Source organism: Bos mutus, chromosome 17 (assembly GCF_027580195.1).
Source record: "Bos mutus isolate GX-2022 chromosome 17, NWIPB_WYAK_1.1, whole genome shotgun sequence".
Classification (NCBI taxonomy): Eukaryota; Metazoa; Chordata; class Mammalia; order Artiodactyla; family Bovidae; genus Bos; species Bos mutus.
The window spans coordinates 41,672,461-41,689,455 of NC_091633.1; the positions used below are offsets into that span (position 1 = coordinate 41,672,461).

The window sequence follows — 16,995 nt, forward strand, 5'->3', positions numbered from 1 at the left end:
TAAATTAAGAAAATACAAATCTGAACACAAGAGGAAAATTTTTGCATCCATATAAAACAAAAATAAGCAAGCAAACAACGCTAGATCTAAGATATTGAATAGTTCCTACATAGCAACTTAGCAGCAGCAGCAGCAGCCTCCAAATATCTCATAAAAGATTTTGTGTATTTTATATACATATATGTATATATATACACATATATACACACACACACATATTTGAAGTATAACACTGAAAAGTTTTGAAACTCCTCCTGTGTATCTAATTGTATTTTTTTATTTCAAAGTACTATATAAGACAATACTTGAATCCATGAAATCAATTGAATTGTTTCCATTGTATCATTTATACTAATATTAATGGAAGAATTCATGGAGTTCAGTAACTTGTAATGAACAATTTCAAATAAATGAATAGACAAGCACATACCTTTAGCCTGGATGTAGAAGTAAGTCTTTTACAAAGATAATAAATAACAGCTAGAAACATATGGATATCATTAAGGAAAATATGTATATTTAACTAATATGCTAAATAAATACTACGTAATAATTTACATTTATTGATCAACATTTATACTTCAACTATAACTTCTAAACTATATCCAAAGAAAAATAATGTGAACTCAGAGCCCCAGTGCGACACAACTCATCGACTAACAACAAAATATATAAAATCAGTAGTTTTTGACAGAAAAATATACCGTCATCTACAATATCTTCCTCAGACAATATTTTTATTTTATAAGATAGGAAATAAAGCAAAATACCTATGCATTATATCTTCTTATATATATGATATGTAAGAGGTCACTTTCTGATATACATATGATAGATCTATCAGGTCAGAAAGTGTGCTTAATCATGTCTGACTCTTAGGGACCCCATGAACTTGTAGCCTACCAGGCTCTTCTGTCCATGGAATTTTCCAGGTGAGAACACTAGAGTAGGTTGCCATTTCCGACTCCATCTTATATATAGACAGATTGATAGATATAAATATACTGTATATTTTATCAGTCACATATTTGCAAGAGATAAAAGCATTATTGGTTACAGCACTTAACTAAAGCTTAACTCATACATGCTTTCTTAATAAAATCTCAGATGCTAAAATTGTGCTATATTCAACTAGATAGAAACATATCAAACACAGAAACCCTCTAGCTTCATCCAACAGTTGGTTACTGTTAGATTTAACAAGGAAAATCTGCAGTGTGACAAGATCTGAGATCATCTTACATAATTTGTTTTTGTTGAATTAAGTAAAGAAATATATAATTTTATTTTTTATTGCATGACAAATCTAGTGCCCAGTGATTCAACATTTAACCACTAGGAGACTTAAAAAGTTGCAATTACAGTTGTGTAACTCTCACACAGAAGAAAACCAATTCAACAAAAATCTAGATTACAACATTTCTATTTCTTAAAATATTTTTTCTATTTCCACAAATCTTTAAATGTAATCAAAAGAATTAATAAAACTCATAGTGTACAAAAAAATCCTTTGAGATTTGTTGCTGTTGTTTTGTTTTGTGTTTAACAAGTATTTCTTGTATCTGAGATTCCCTGGTGGCTCAAATGGTAAAGAATTTGCAATGTGGAAGATCTGGGTTCGATCCCTGGGTTGGGAAGATCCCCTGCAGAAAGGAATGGCTAACCATTCCAGTAGAATTGCCTAGAGAATTCCAAGGACAGAGGAGCCTAGAGGGCTATAGTCCATGGGGTCACAAAGAGTCAGACACCACTGAGTCACTTTCACTTTCACTTTAGCACGGTAGTGATTTTAGTGTTAAATAATCTGGGATTCAATCTTACCTCCATGTATCAGAAAGAAAGTAATTTAGGCAAAGGCTAAGTTTATCTATATGTAAAATGAGTATAATGATATTGCCCATACCTGTTTTAGGACTTCTATAAAAATCAAATAACTAACTCTGAAGTACTATGTGAAATATGTTATTATTTTATTATCACATCCACTAAGAATGTAATAAAGGTTTATGTTATTAAAAATTCTGGTACTTGTACACTTCAAGTGCTAATTTATTTCTGTAATTTTCAGTTCCTGGTGGCATATATCACTGAAAGTATTTTCCTAATATTGTAATTATATTAGTAAAACTGCCCCTCAAAATTACAGTGTAACCCTTTTAAGTAAATATTTTAACTGAGTATGGTAAATGAGTATTCACGGTACTTTAATCATTTATAAATCTTCTTTTTCCATGTTATCACTCACACATTTAGGGGACTACTTAAACTTTTATTTCATGATGCAACAATAACTGAATATAATAAATTAAAAGGAATCTAAAGTTAAATGTATAACCACAAAAGTTTACAGAACCCTAAGAGAAAGAAGTTAAAAGCAACCAAAGAGAAAAGACAAATTACTAGGAAAGAATTATGAAAAATAAAGTTACTCTGATTAGTTTCATTAAAAAAAAAAAAACACACACATAGAAAAAATGCAATAATACATTCAAAGTGCTAAAAAGTTAAGTTTTGATAATTAATATATGCCCAGAAAATTAACCAATCAAGATAAGGATAAAATTAAGGTCCTTCTCAGGGAAACAGAATCTGAGACAACTTGCCATTAATACACAGAACTACTGAAGAACTGCCACAGAACTACTGAATGTACTCAGGAATAACCAATCAGAAAAGGGACTGTACTAAAAAAAGAAAATTAAAAATTCATGTCACTCATTAATATAAATGTGAAAATTCAAAATAATTAAAATTTCATACTATTTTTTTAAATGCTAATTAAAAAGTGAAAAAACTGTCTCCATCCTAAGAATACAAGGTTGGCTTCATAGAAATTCTAGATATAATCCTTACTATTTTGCCAGATTGAAGAATGTAAACATGATCATCCCCCTAAATATAGTTGACTTCAATAAAATTACATACTCATTCATGAAAATAACTCAGTAAACTAACATAGAAAATAATAAGCATGATTAACCTCCAATAATACTATTCAAATTAAGGAACATGAGAAGCCATATGTTTAAACTGGAAATAAAAAAAGATGTCTACACTCACCGTATCTATTGAACATTGTCACTTGCCGAAAAAATGAAGGGATTAAACTCCATGCCAGATAGAAACTCAAATCTACAAAAAAAATAAAATTATAAAAATGACAATCTTATGGATAAATAAGATATATTTTCCCTTCTCTTTATTTTTTTGAAAGAAAAAATGATCTACAGTAGCAAATTTATAATGCTTTACTACTGAATTTTTTATACAGATAAACCTAATACCTATTATATCACAAAGGATGAGGTTATAGTAAATGAAATTAAACCATTAACAAGCATTTCACACTGTACACAAAGTAGGCCATTACTGCTCCTTGGCAACCTCCTGGAGTTCCCTGGGTATAATCGGACCCCATGTGCAGAGGCTTGGGGTAGATTGAAAAAAGAAGCACATGGTAGGTGGCAGGTTTAATAAGCAAGGGAATTTACACACGAGGCTTGTCTTAGGAAGCCTGGGACAAACAAAATGAGTAGATCTCCACACCTGCTTGCCAGAATTTTAAAAGTTTATACAGAGGCCTTAACTGAGTTTAGTCACATATACTACCCAGATGGTCTCAATACCACATTACTATCTCAAAGCTGTGTCCTCAGGAAACTTCTCAAATGGGGAAGGCAAACAAAACATACATTGCAAGGACAGGGAAGGAAATGGGAATCTTATTACCCAAGTCCAGCTTACAGGTCAACCAGCAGTTTTCTCAATGACCTTCACCAAAAATTATAAAGACAGATTGGAACTCTGATCATTTACAGACATGTTTTATAATTATTAGAGAAAAAACTTAAATATAAAGAGTTATAGCTAAAATAAAGTGGAATATTAAAAAAATACTTAACATGTGAAGATGGGGATCAAAGTAAATAAATTTAGACAGAATAGAGAAAAAATGTAAAATGAAAAAACTATAACCAACCATTTCGGCAATTACATTAAATATAATAAGCAGTAAGTTTTCCAAATAAAAAGCAGGTTATCAGACTAAATTTTAAAAGCAAGATTCAACTATATGCTATGTGCTTTTCAATATAAAGGAACAAATGATTTGAAAGTAAAAGGTTAGAAAAAGATAAAGTATGCAAATAGTAAATGGAAGAAGTCTGGAGTGGCTATATAAACACAAGCAAAATGAGACTTTATTCCCAAGGAGTATTGTACAATTAAAAACAAAATTTCATAATTATAAAAAGGCAAAACACATATAATTACAGCATGCAAACACAAAAAATAATATAATTAATCACTTCTAGGTACATATACATGTAGTAAAAGTACAAATAGTTTTGACTGGTCATAGCATTAACAATAGTATTCATCTCCAGGGGGAACAGAAATAATGGTTCTTGAAGGATGGGAACCACTCTATTTGTAATGACTATTTTACAGATTGGATGTGAGTGTAAAGAAGAGATGAGTGACAAAGAATTGACGCTTTTGAGTTATGGTGCTAGAGAAGGCTCTTGAGAGTTCCTTGGACTGCAAGAACAAACCAGTCAATCCTAAAGGAAATCAACCCTGAATATTCATTGGAAGGACTGCGGGGCTGAAGCTCCTATACTTTGGCTACCTGATGCAAAAAGCTGACACAATAGAAAAATACCTCAATGCTGGGAGAGATTGAAGGTTAAAGGAGAAAGGGGCAGCAGAGGATGAGATGGTTAGACAGCATTACTGACTTAATGGACATGAATTTGAATAGACTTGAATAACTGGGAGATAGTGGAGGATAGAGGAGGCTGGGATGCTGCAGTCCTTGAAATTGCAGAGTTGGACACAACTTAGTAACTGAACGACAATAACAACATTTTACAGACCAGAGAAGATTTGAGGCTAACCAGAACTCCATGTTTTACCTTGACTAAATCTCAAAAACTATGTTGAATTAAAAGAAACAAGTAAATCTTTAAAAGGTACATGGAATATGATATAATTGATGGGAAATCATAAAACTTGCAAAGTTATATATATATATATACATAAAAGAATGAAATATATATGAAATATGTATGTTTACAAAAAGTATGAAACATATGTAAGATAAGAAATACCAAATCCAAATAGCCTTTCTCTCTGGAAAGAACAAACTTTAGAATAGGGAAAGGCACAAATGTAATTTCAACTATAAAAATAATATTTTTTCCTTAAAAGTGATCTTTATAAAAGGAAGCAAACACTGTACACTAGTCAGATGTCACCAGCCTAGATGAAGATGCATGTATATTCATTATACATTTTCTATATTTTTTCATTTATTTGAAGTATATATGTGCCAGGAGCCAGCACGGGAGTTCCCACCCATGACAAAGGTCATGCGGAGAGGCCAGATATGCAAAGGCGAGTCAGGGCTCAAGGAACCCCCCTGGACCTGCCTGAGCGTCTACCCCAAAACCAAAATCTGTCTGTTTTACTATTTTACAACTTTCACCAAACTCTTCTGACATTAATGGGGGGCTATCCCTGACCACCTTTCTCTGTAAGAAAATCAACTTAAAACTCTAGTTAATAAGTCTCCTGGGCATAATAGGAGTCTTTCAATTCGAACCCCTCTGATGACTTTCTAGCTTGCCTGACAGGTTTGTTCAGATTCACAGCCTCCCAACCACGAGAGGCACGGGAAGCTTAAGATATTCCAGCAATGCAGAGCTTCTCAGAGAGTTAAAATTGTTAAAATAGAACTAATAGAGGATTTCTTTGTTGAGCTAACGCTTGCTGCCAAGTTTCCATATCCCTTACCTACTGTGTCCCTGGCAGTGTATTGATTAATATAGTTGGTGTATAGAAATATAAGTAGTAGCTTTAATATTTGTAACCTTGGACCCTTGAGTTAATTCTTTTCTTATTATAGCCCACCACACTTCTGCCCTATACGAATGCAACTTTATCTAATGCTTTTGGAGGGTGGTGCCTGACTTTAGAATAATCACCTTTAGAGAAAAATAAGTTTTCTGAAGAAAGGGTCGAAAATGTTAACAGGCCTCCTGGCCAGAAGATGATGTAAATCACCTAAACTTTTGCATATGATAAGTTTGCAGAAAGAAAGCCTGGCTTCGATAAGGATCAAGGACTGCTGACCTTGCATGACCCTACCCCTTCCCCCATTATCCTCTATGCACAACTTAAGGTATAAAAACTACTTTGGAAAATAAAGTGCGGGCCATGCTCATCAAGCTTGGTCTCCCCATGTCGTCCTTTTTCTTTCCTTTTCCTTTTCAGGCTGATTTCCCTGGAGCGCAGGGGCCCTCTGCGTTCACTTTCTTGCCTGGGCTTTTAAGACCCACTCGAGAAGGTGCCTAAGGTGGGGCACCTTCCACGATTTGAGAGGGCGCCTGCGGCCTACGTGAACAGAGCAAGTCCCGTGCTGCGGCTTTATTGGCTTTCTGCGTAAACTAAGGAATATCAGCCTCTTTTCTCTCCTCTATTTTCTAAACTGCAAAATTCTTTCCTTATCTCTTTATCTATTCTTTTAATCGCCCGTCCTCCCCAGGGAATTCCTGGATCCAACCCGGGCTGGACCCCGGTATATATGTATGTGTGTGCATGTGTGCGTGTGTTTTATATTAGAAAGAAGAGTGAAAACTGAGTTTCACATGTCAGCTCTGTAAGGGCTTCATCAGGAATAATATAAGCTAAACAAACCATTGTTTTGTAGCTTCTGCAAGGCTCTGCATATGTTTTACCAGCCTCATAATCAAACAAAGCATCATTAACAGTTAGAATAAAATATAAAATCTACTCTTTCAAAGTTCACCATTGCTCTAGATAAAGGTTTAGATCACCTAATAATATAAGACACCGGTTTATGGTTCTACTTTTTCTAACCATCAAAACCATTACTCTATCTAATGCAGTGATTAACTTTAAAGCAATTATCACTTACAGGAAAGCACAGGAGTAACTTCTCCAGCAAATAAACAATGCTATCCAGTTGTTTTCAAAGCAAAAATAGTTGTTGATCAGTCCATGCCTGCTAGTTGTTATCCTGATGGTAATGAAATAATCATATTACAGGAAGAGTCATAATTGGATTAGATGAAAATCAAATGTGCTGACAAATCAAGGAAGACTCTGACCATAATATCTTAAACTCCTCTACTTTTTGTACACAACATATTTTTGTCAACATGTATTTTATTTTCATCTCGCTGTTTTACTATGTAGATATAAATGTTGTTCCATATAAATGATGTTCCGATCTGTGAGATGTCACTAAGATAGATGTGGTATTTATACCTTTCCTCAATTCCATTATCATTTCCCTTTTTCGTTAAAAAAATAAAAAGAGAGTGTGGTCACATACACCTGTAGTATAATTTAGTTATTTTATGATCTGTATCTTGAAATAGGTAGTGGGTTCAAAGGTGAATACATAGGTAAAAACTCAATAGACTGGACGAATTGAATTTGTAAAATGAAATATGTAAATATAGGGATGTTTTATCTCTTTATGTGGTGAAATATAATATTGCCAGGAAGTGTTTTCTGATTAAATATTTTACTAATATTCCTTACTCAGATAATACATAAAAATATAAAATAAATTTAAAACTAACAATACAGGAAAAGATGAGTATCAACTAATTGTCAACTATAATTATGAACTTACTATGTACACTTCTAGGTCATTTTATACAGACATGTGTGAATGTGTGCAGAAAATTTCGTTTCCTCTCTTCTCCCTGCTCCTCCCCTTCCTCTCATTTCCTCCCTCCACTTATCCATAAGTGATACATATTTTGGAAATCAGCTTGCAGTTTACAATTTTCACTACATATAATAGCTTGAGGATATATAACTCCTAATAGTACCATGTTTTAGCAGTTTCTTTATTGATTGTCTTGGTTATTCTTATGTTACAATATATCAATTTTTTTAATACTTTGCTGTACATAGCACTTTGGGGATATAGAAAGTGTTTCTCCAGAGTAAATATGAGCAACATTACCGGGGCTTGAAGTATGTGAGTAACAAATTTGAGGCCTAGCTATCCTCTAAAGTGACTAAAATAAATTCTATTCCTGCCTACAAACATTGTACATTCTAAAATTATAATCTGCTAACCATTTCCTAGTTAGTTGAAATGTCATCTTGATCATATATTAAATCTCTTGAACTATGTTATTGGTTTTGCTGCTAAGTCACTTCAGTCATGTCCGACTCTGTGCAACCCCATAGATGGCAGCCCACCAGGCTCCGCCATCTCTGGGATTCTCCAGGCAAGAACACTGGAGTGGGTTGCCATTTCCTTCTCCAATGCATGAAAGTGAAAAGTGAAAGTGAAGTCGCTCAGTCATGTCCGACTTTGCGACCCCATGGACTGCAGCCTACCAGGCTCCTCCGTCCATGGGGTTTTCCAGGCAAGAGTACTGGAGTGGGGTGCCACTGCCTTCTCCAGTTATTGGTTTTAGTACTTGTATAATAAGTTGATTCTCCAATCTTCTAGGTAAATTTGAAGGCAGTTTTTACAATGGGATAGAAGCTGCAGAAACACAAGCTTATTTAATATCTGTTAACTTCAAAATTTTCCTACTGGGAAAGCTAGAATAATCATAAAAGTATAAAAATAATCATATAAATTTAATAATCAAAGGTCAAGATAAATGAGGATCCCTGGATAATGCAATTTTAAGTTTAATGAGTTCTAGGTTCTTTTTTTTAAAGTACACTATATATATCCAGTGATAGGCTGGTAAAAATTTAACTTTCTGGAGTGAAAAGTGTGGGAGGAAGCTCTGATGAGCAGCATTTTCCAATCACACAGTGTACATACTTCCATTATGGCCAATTGCAAACCACACACATGGCATCACTGAACACAGAATTAGGAAGAGATGAACAGTGCAATACAATATTTCCACATGGCAGATGCAACAGATATACAACCTCAGGAATACAGAGTTATGAATAGATGAACAGTACAATGCAGTATTCCCACATGGAAGATGCAACAGATATAAATAACCTCAGGAATACAGAATTATGAATGGATGAACAGTACAATGCAGTATTCCCATATGGCAGATGCAACAAATATAAACAATCTCAGGGACGTACAGTACAATAATTAAGAAACAGTGAAATTTTAATATGGCTTACTATATATTTATCTTTTAATAGGAGCTGTGTTTAACACAAATCCCCTAAATATTTAACAATCAGCTCTCAGGATCCAGAATGAGCAGGCTCCAGAACACCATTCATTGTCCACTGACATTGAGGATACTAGATGTAAAATCTCTCTGAGCCACAATCTACAGTCTTCTAGAGAGCATGGAGAACAAGAGTGATGTCAAAAAAGCAAGTGAGAAAAGTTTTAATTAACAATTACATTCAAATAAAATGCATACCTAAATCATGTAATCTACATGAACTTTGAATTTATTTTCAGGACAGAAGAAACATGAAAAATAGAATAGGTGAGTTCCATTCTCAATATATTATCTTACAGCCTGATCACATCTTTTTCCTAAATTCCGCTTCCAGTTGGATATTGGTGAAAGGTTTTGGAAAACTGGAATGACTGTATTTTTCAGTTACATTCCATTCTGCCTTGATTGCATAGATACTGCCTAATTTGTCTTTCTTTCAGGGGGATTAACATACTTGTCTCTACCATGCTCCATTATTTGTTTTGACTCTGTCTTTGAAGATTTGAAAGAGCCCAGATGAACAGTAATTGGTCAACCTCTGAGACCAAGCATTAAAATTTCCAACTCAAGAAGGAATATCCTTGATAAACTTCTGAGTAAAGACAGCATCAGTAATGGAAAAAAGAGTAATAACCGTAATTCTAGTGTGTGCTACCACAAATGCAGGAGTTCACATGACACACATAACTAATCTTGTTTTTAAAGGGGAAAGCCAAAAGCCATTTTAAATCATCAAATATTGTTGGCTAGCCATGAACTCTGAAGCCAAGCAGAAAACATGGCAAAACTTGACCTAATTTTCTTCAGAGAAGGAATAGGATTCCTAAGGGTTTCTTTGTAATCCTTTAATCACTGTTTTCCTGCACATCTCACTTCTTGGGAGTGGAGGAAGTTGAAACTTCTTTTAACTGGGCAATGGAGTCAGGAGGGAAATTTTATACAGAAGCTAATTAAAATTATAAACTTAGGGTAGAGAGCTGGGATTGACTGATTTTACAGATCATAGCCAAACACAACAAGGAAAGCTAAAGTTTTTCTTTTATTTTGTTTTCCTTTAGTTTAGGAGTAGAGGGTGAAGAACGTTGAAACACAGAGACTTCATGGAGGTAAAAACAAACATATGGAAAAAGTTACTTAAAAAATAAATGCTAAACTATACCAGAAACTTTAAGAAGCAACTCATTTTATATTCAAAGGGAGGAGAAAGGAGAATATAAATGAAGCAAAAAATGAATGAAGATGAGAAAAACAAATCAAGTCAAACAGGTTTTTTGGATGCCTGCCTAACTCTTATATTAATATTTATGTAAAAGAAGAATAGAAGAAATTGCATCTTCAATGAGTATAAAGCATCCTAGACATCATGAAATCCAATGAACTGACAATGCTTGAAGTGCAGTGACAAACACAGTGTCTTAAAGATTTGCCTGGTTTACCAGATGTATTAAAAATAAATACAACTTTGGTTCCTATATCTTTTTAAGATCTAGTAAGTATTTTAGCTAGTAAATGCTGTTTTTTTTTTTAAAAAAAATATTCCCAAGTATTTAAGTGAATCAAATTTCTGATAAGAGCATTCTGCTGCAAAGACCTCGATATAAAATGACTTTTGAAAAAATGAGTTAATATAATGAACTAAAAGCTTTCATTTTGACCTGAGTACAGTGTAATAGTATTTTTCACAAAGATTGCTTATAGTTTTCATGAATAGAATTCTGTACTATTCTTGCCAGTAAATACTACTCTGTCTCACATTTTATTATCCTTGACAGGAAGAAAAGCAGTTATAAATACTGAGGGAAACTGAATAAAATGAGTCAATTTTTTATAATCAAATAAACAAGATGTAAGAACCTGGAGAAATCACTTAGTTTACTCTCGTCTAAATTAAAAAAAAAAAATTAGGGTTAACAGTTGTAAAAACTTTCCAAGTGACATAAAATATTATATTGGAATTCACATGGTTTGAGATTTCAGCACAAGTAATTGAGCCCTGATCAGGAATAGGATTCATGATTTAATGATTATTTCTTCTTCTGATTAACTATATTGAGATAAATGTGATTACCATATCACATATTAATATAATTCATATATTGACCCTAGTAAACTCAAAGCAAGAAGTTTATATTATTTTTTCTACATTGAATATCTTGTTCTTTGACTATTTGGCCATACTAATATGGGCTGGAAGAAGCACAAGCTGGAATCAAGATTGCCGGGAGAAATATCAATAACCTCAGATATGCAGATGACACCACCCTTATGGCAGAAAGTGAAGAGGAACTAAAAAGCTTCTTGATGAAAGTGAAAGAGGAGAGTGAAAAAGTTGGCTTAAAGCTCAACATTCAGAAAATTAAGATCATGGCATGTGGTCCCATCACTACATGGGAAATAGATGGGGAAACAGTGGAAACAGTGTCAGACTTTATTTTGGGGGCTCCAAAATCACTGCAGATGGTGATTGCAGTCATGAAATTAAAAGACCCTTACTCCTTGGAAGAAAAGTTATGACCAACCTAGATAGCATATTCAAAAGCAGAGACATTACTTTGCCAACAAAGGTCTGTTTAGTCAAGGCTATGGTTTTTCCAGTGGTCATGTATGGATGTGAGAGTTGGACTGTGAAGAAAGCTGAGCACCAAAGAATTGATGCTTTTGAACTGTGGTGTTGGAGAAGACTCTTGAGAGTCCCTTGGACTGCAAGGAGATCCAACCAGTCCATTCTGAAGGAGATCAGTCCTAGGTATTCATTGGAAGGAATAATGCTAAAGCTGAAACACCAGTATTTTGGCCACCTCATGTGAAGAGTTGACTCATTGGAAAACACACTGATGCTGGGAGGGATTGGGGCCAGGAGAAAAAGGGGATGACAGAGGATGAGATGGCTGGATGGCATCACCAACTCCATGGACGTGAGTCTGAGTGAACTTCGGGAGATGGTGATGGACAAGGAGGCCTGGCAGGCTGCAATTTATGGGGTCACAAAGAGTTGGACACGACTGAGCAACTGAACTGAACCGAACTAAACTGAATATTCAAAGAAGGCATTTCTGTTTCTCCTTGGTTCTTTCATATGCAATGCCAGAAAATTCATCTGCTACATATGAAAAAAATCTGATTATGGTTCTGTGTTATTCTGTTCCTGTTAGACAGGATGATATGGAGATAGTTTGTTTTTCTGCCATAATACAGTAGGCATAAACATTCGATTCCAATTTGGGTTATTCCTACATCCTAACTGAATTTTTAGATTTACATAAATAAAATACACTCTTTATGGTGTATTTTATATAGCTCTGTGTCCTTTGACAAATGCATAGAGTTGAGTATCCACCACCATAGTCATAATACAGAACATTCCCCTTAATCCAGAATTCATGTTCTTCTACAATCAACATGGGAGTGAACCTCTATACCAGCTCAATCTTGTAGTCTGATTCTAGATATTTTAGTTGTTAAAGAAAATAAATTCTTTTTTTAAAGTTAAGTTTGGATCATGCTTTTTATCATTTGAATCTAAAAGATCTCTGATTTGAAACCCAAGGAAGAATAGTTAATAAAATTAAGATTAATAAAGCCTACCTAAAAAGACTTTTCAGGAAATGAAATCTGTCTTTGAGTATTAAAAGAACAAACCTTCATTAGCTTCAGGTGGCAAAACTAGGATCAAAATTTGAATGAGATACTCAAGAACAAGTAGGAAAACATACATCTAGGATTTTGTGGGAAAAAAAAATAAACTTTCTTTGAAGTTTGGACTAAAGTTTTATGCCTTCTTTTTTTTTTTTTTTTTTTTTTTAGGGGTTTTCCGGTGCAAACCGGAAAGCCTGCTAGACAAATTCTAAAAGAGCTGTAACACTAGTTTTATGCCTTCTAAGATTAATGACCTATGATCTTATAATTTTATGAAGGTTTAGTGAAAGAAGTTATAAATGAGGAATTCAAAAAGATAGGAATTAAGAAGCCATACAAACAGCAAGAATTAAGGTAACTGAATACTATGGGAAAATATGGATGATATCAGAATAAAAGAAGTTGAGAGAAAGAACCAGTGGGGAGGAATATGAGAAAAGCCTGCTGGGGACAGTCCTGATTTTTGTAGTTGCAAGACCTGGACCTCAACCTGTTAATATGTGTTTATATGACCATGAACAAATCACTTAAATACTTTGGTATCCAGACTTAAAAATGAATAAGAATAATAAAATTTCTATTCATTTCATATATTTGCTTTCAAGACAAACAAGATGACCCATTTGATAGCTTATTTTTGAATTATGAAGGTTTTTCATGAGCATGTCATTATTTTTCCTTTTACTATTATTATCTTCCATGGAATTTAAGAAGTGGAAAGCAGAAATATTATTGAGAGCTTAAATAACTATCAAGATAGAGGACAGTGTTTTGGGATTGTATGTAGAGGATGGTAATTTTTTTTTTTTTACTTAAGACTGTCCTTACCCATATTGGTCTTTTCATGCAATCCATGTTTGAGTGAAATTATATCATAGTGTTCAGTTCCTCCTTCCAGTATTTGCCCTAAATCCTCACTAGTACCAGGAGTAATAGATGGCATCAACCATCTCAGGAGTTTTATTCACACGCATCTTCCCTGAGACCCCAGGCAGATCTTCATGCAGCAGCAGTGAACTTGAGCTGGATGGGAATATCCTTAGCGGTGAGAAGACTATGCCCAGACAACTGACTGCACCCAGAGTTGTGCTCCAGTACCAGCTGTCTTGTTCTTGAAGGCAAGGAAAACTTGGACATTTGGAAGAAGAATTCCCAGCTAGGGAGTTTAATTTCCCCAAAAGCTGGTATTAAAATCTATTACCCATGGTTGATTCATGTCAATGAATGGAGAAAAAAAAAATTATAATATTGTAAAGTAATTAGCCTCCAATTAAAATAAATTAATTAATTAAAAAAGAAATATTTATCAAATAAAAAAATCTATTACCAAACCATCGAGGAGGCTGACTATTCTTTAGCTGGGATCACTTCCTATTCAGTGGCAAAATGAATAGGGGGTTTTGTTTGGATTGCAATCGCATGAAACCCGAATATCAGGAAAATTCATTAAAACTCTAGATCTGAGAGTATATATAGTACTATAGCTAAGCAACAACGACAAAAAAAAAATTTTTTTGTCTGTCCAAGGTAAGGTAAGTGAAGACAGGACATGTGATTGAAAATATATGCATATCCTAAAGATTTATACACAGAACCACTAGCAAAATCACAAAAGAAAACCCAGGCTAGTCTGGAATGTATTTAGAAGAATGAGGATGTTTCAAAAGGCAACTATTCAAATGGTCTAAAAAATAGATTTTTTGACCATGATTGTGACATTAGGGTAACATACATACAATTTTTGATGATGTAAAATATAGAAGAAATCTACCACTTAGTGGCATAGAAAGCTCAAAAGGTAGGACACTAAAAAATACAACTAAACAAATTTAAAAGATAAGTCAAGCACTCAAATGCAGTCACCTCACACCTTTCTACTCTATGTTCCCAATACCCTTTCCACAAACAACACACATGCCCACGAATGCAGCTAGAGGTCCAGCGATCATAACCACACTGCCTGAAAAACAGCAATGTGATCATGACATATGGCAGAGGACATTGAAAAATAAGTTTTAGCATTGGAGGTTATGTTTTACATTCATTTGCAATCATAATACATCCAAGTGATTGTACTGATTTTGCTCAGATTTTACCTAAAAGGGTAATATCAGTTGCTGCTTATTGAAACTCAACTTGGTAGACCAAGTCAGTCTTGAGACCAGAGAACATCCACATCCAATCCCTGTAGATCTTTAGAAGGAACTGGAGAATGGGCTCTTCCTTTCTGGTTTCCCCAGAAAACAGAAACCATCAAAACGGTTTCACAAAATGGCTAAACTTAAAATGTCTCAATATTAACTACTGTTTTTTTTAACTTTGAGGATCATTCTGGAGTATTTAACAAATGTGCTCATGATCTAATTCCTTCTAGCCAATTTGCTGGCAATTGTTGCCAGTGTTTCACCAGAGAAACCAAAGGAAAAGCTCTGGCTGCTGCCAGCATCAACCACAAGTGCTGAGGGACGTGGGACCAAAGCTGAAAGTTTCTGTGAGAGTAGTGGGAAATCACAGTCAGCCTAAGCCTTCTTTACTCCATGTACTGAAATGCATCTCTTAGATTTTACTTTGACTTCCTTTCTTACTAGGGATATAAATCTAGACCCCAGCCTAGTGTCTAGTCCTTGCCATTCTTCCCATTCAGCATGTTAAGTCTCTCTTTACAGCTTAAATCCATTGAACCTGACACATTATTCTGATGGAGTTAGTTTGTCATCATCATCATTATAGTCACTGTTACTGTTGTTTTGCTGAGTGATTCTTCAAAACTAACTTCCTGCCACTTTGTCAGTTGCCAGATGTGGCCAAAGCATGAAATCTTCTTCAAGAGGCTCCTCCACCTGGTAGAAATAACTTTCTTTGGAGCTTGTCTTCTCAGTTCATTTCAGTTCAGTTGCTCAGTCGTGTCCAACTCTGTGCGACCCCATGAACCACAGCACATCAGGCCTCCCTGTCCATCACCAACTCCTGGAGTTCACCCAAACTCATGTCCATTGACTCAGTGATGCCATCTAACCATCTCATCCTCTGTCATCTCCTTCCTGCCTTCAATCTTTCCAAACATCAGGGTCTTTTCAAATGAGTCAGCTCTTCACATGAGGTGGCCAAAGTACTGGAGTTTCAGTTTCAACATCAGTCCTTCCAATGAATATCCAGGACTGATCTCCTTTAGGATGGACAGGTTGGATCTCCTTGCAGTCCAAAGGACTCTCAAGAGTCTTCTCCAACACCACAGTTCAAAAGCATCAATTCTTCGGTGCTCAGCTTTCTTTACAGTCCAATTCTCACATCCATACATAGCCTTGACTAGCGGACCTTTGTTGACAAAGTAATGTCTATGCTTTTTAATATGCTGTCTAGGTTGGTCATAACCTTCCTTCCAAGGACTAAGCGTCTTTTAATTTTATGACTGCAATCACCATCTGCAGTGATTTTGGAGCCCCCCAAAATAAAGTCTGACACTGTTTCCACTGTTTCCCCATCTATTTCCCATGTAGTGATGGGACCACATGCCATGATCTTAATTTTCTGAATGTTGAGCTTTAAGCCAACTTTTTCACTCTCCTCTTTCACTTTCATCAAGAAGCTTTTTAATTCCTCTTCACTTTCTGCCATAAGGGTGGTGTCATCTGCATATCTGAGGTTATTGATATTTCTCCGGCAATCTTGATTCCAGCTTGTGCTTCCTCCAGCCCAGCGTTTCTCATGATGGACTCTGCACAAAAGTTAAATAAGCAGGGTAACAATATCCAGTCTTGACATACTCCTTTTCCTATTTGGAACCAGTCTGTTGTTCCATGTCCAGTTCTAACTGTTGCTTCCTGACCTGCATATAGGTTTTTCAAGAGGCAGGTCAGGTGGTCTGGTATTCCCATCTCTTTCAGAATTTTCCACAGTTTATTGTGATCCACACAGTCAAAGGCTTTGGCATTGTCTTCTCAGTTCACCAAATAAACCCAGATGTGCCTGAGGCCCAGAAATGGGCTGAAAGTTTGGTTATAAGGTCACCCTACTATGCTTGTGTTTTTTATGTTTTGGAGCAAATGATTGGACTCAATGTCTATGAAGGTTAATCTTTACACATCCATTCCTCACTAAAAATACCCTCTTGGCTACTCACTGCTTGCATTAACATTTAATAAAGTGCATT

General features: G+C 35.0%; 1 non-coding gene across 1 annotated transcript; it reads right to left on the minus strand.

Moving 5' to 3' along the window:
* Window positions 1–13,011: 13,011 nt before the first annotated feature.
* LOC138991566 (U7 small nuclear RNA) lies at window positions 13,012–13,073 on the minus strand. The gene has a single exon (XR_011467536.1). It is a non-coding gene; the product is annotated as a U7 small nuclear RNA (small nuclear RNA).
* Window positions 13,074–16,995: the final 3,922 nt, after the last annotated feature.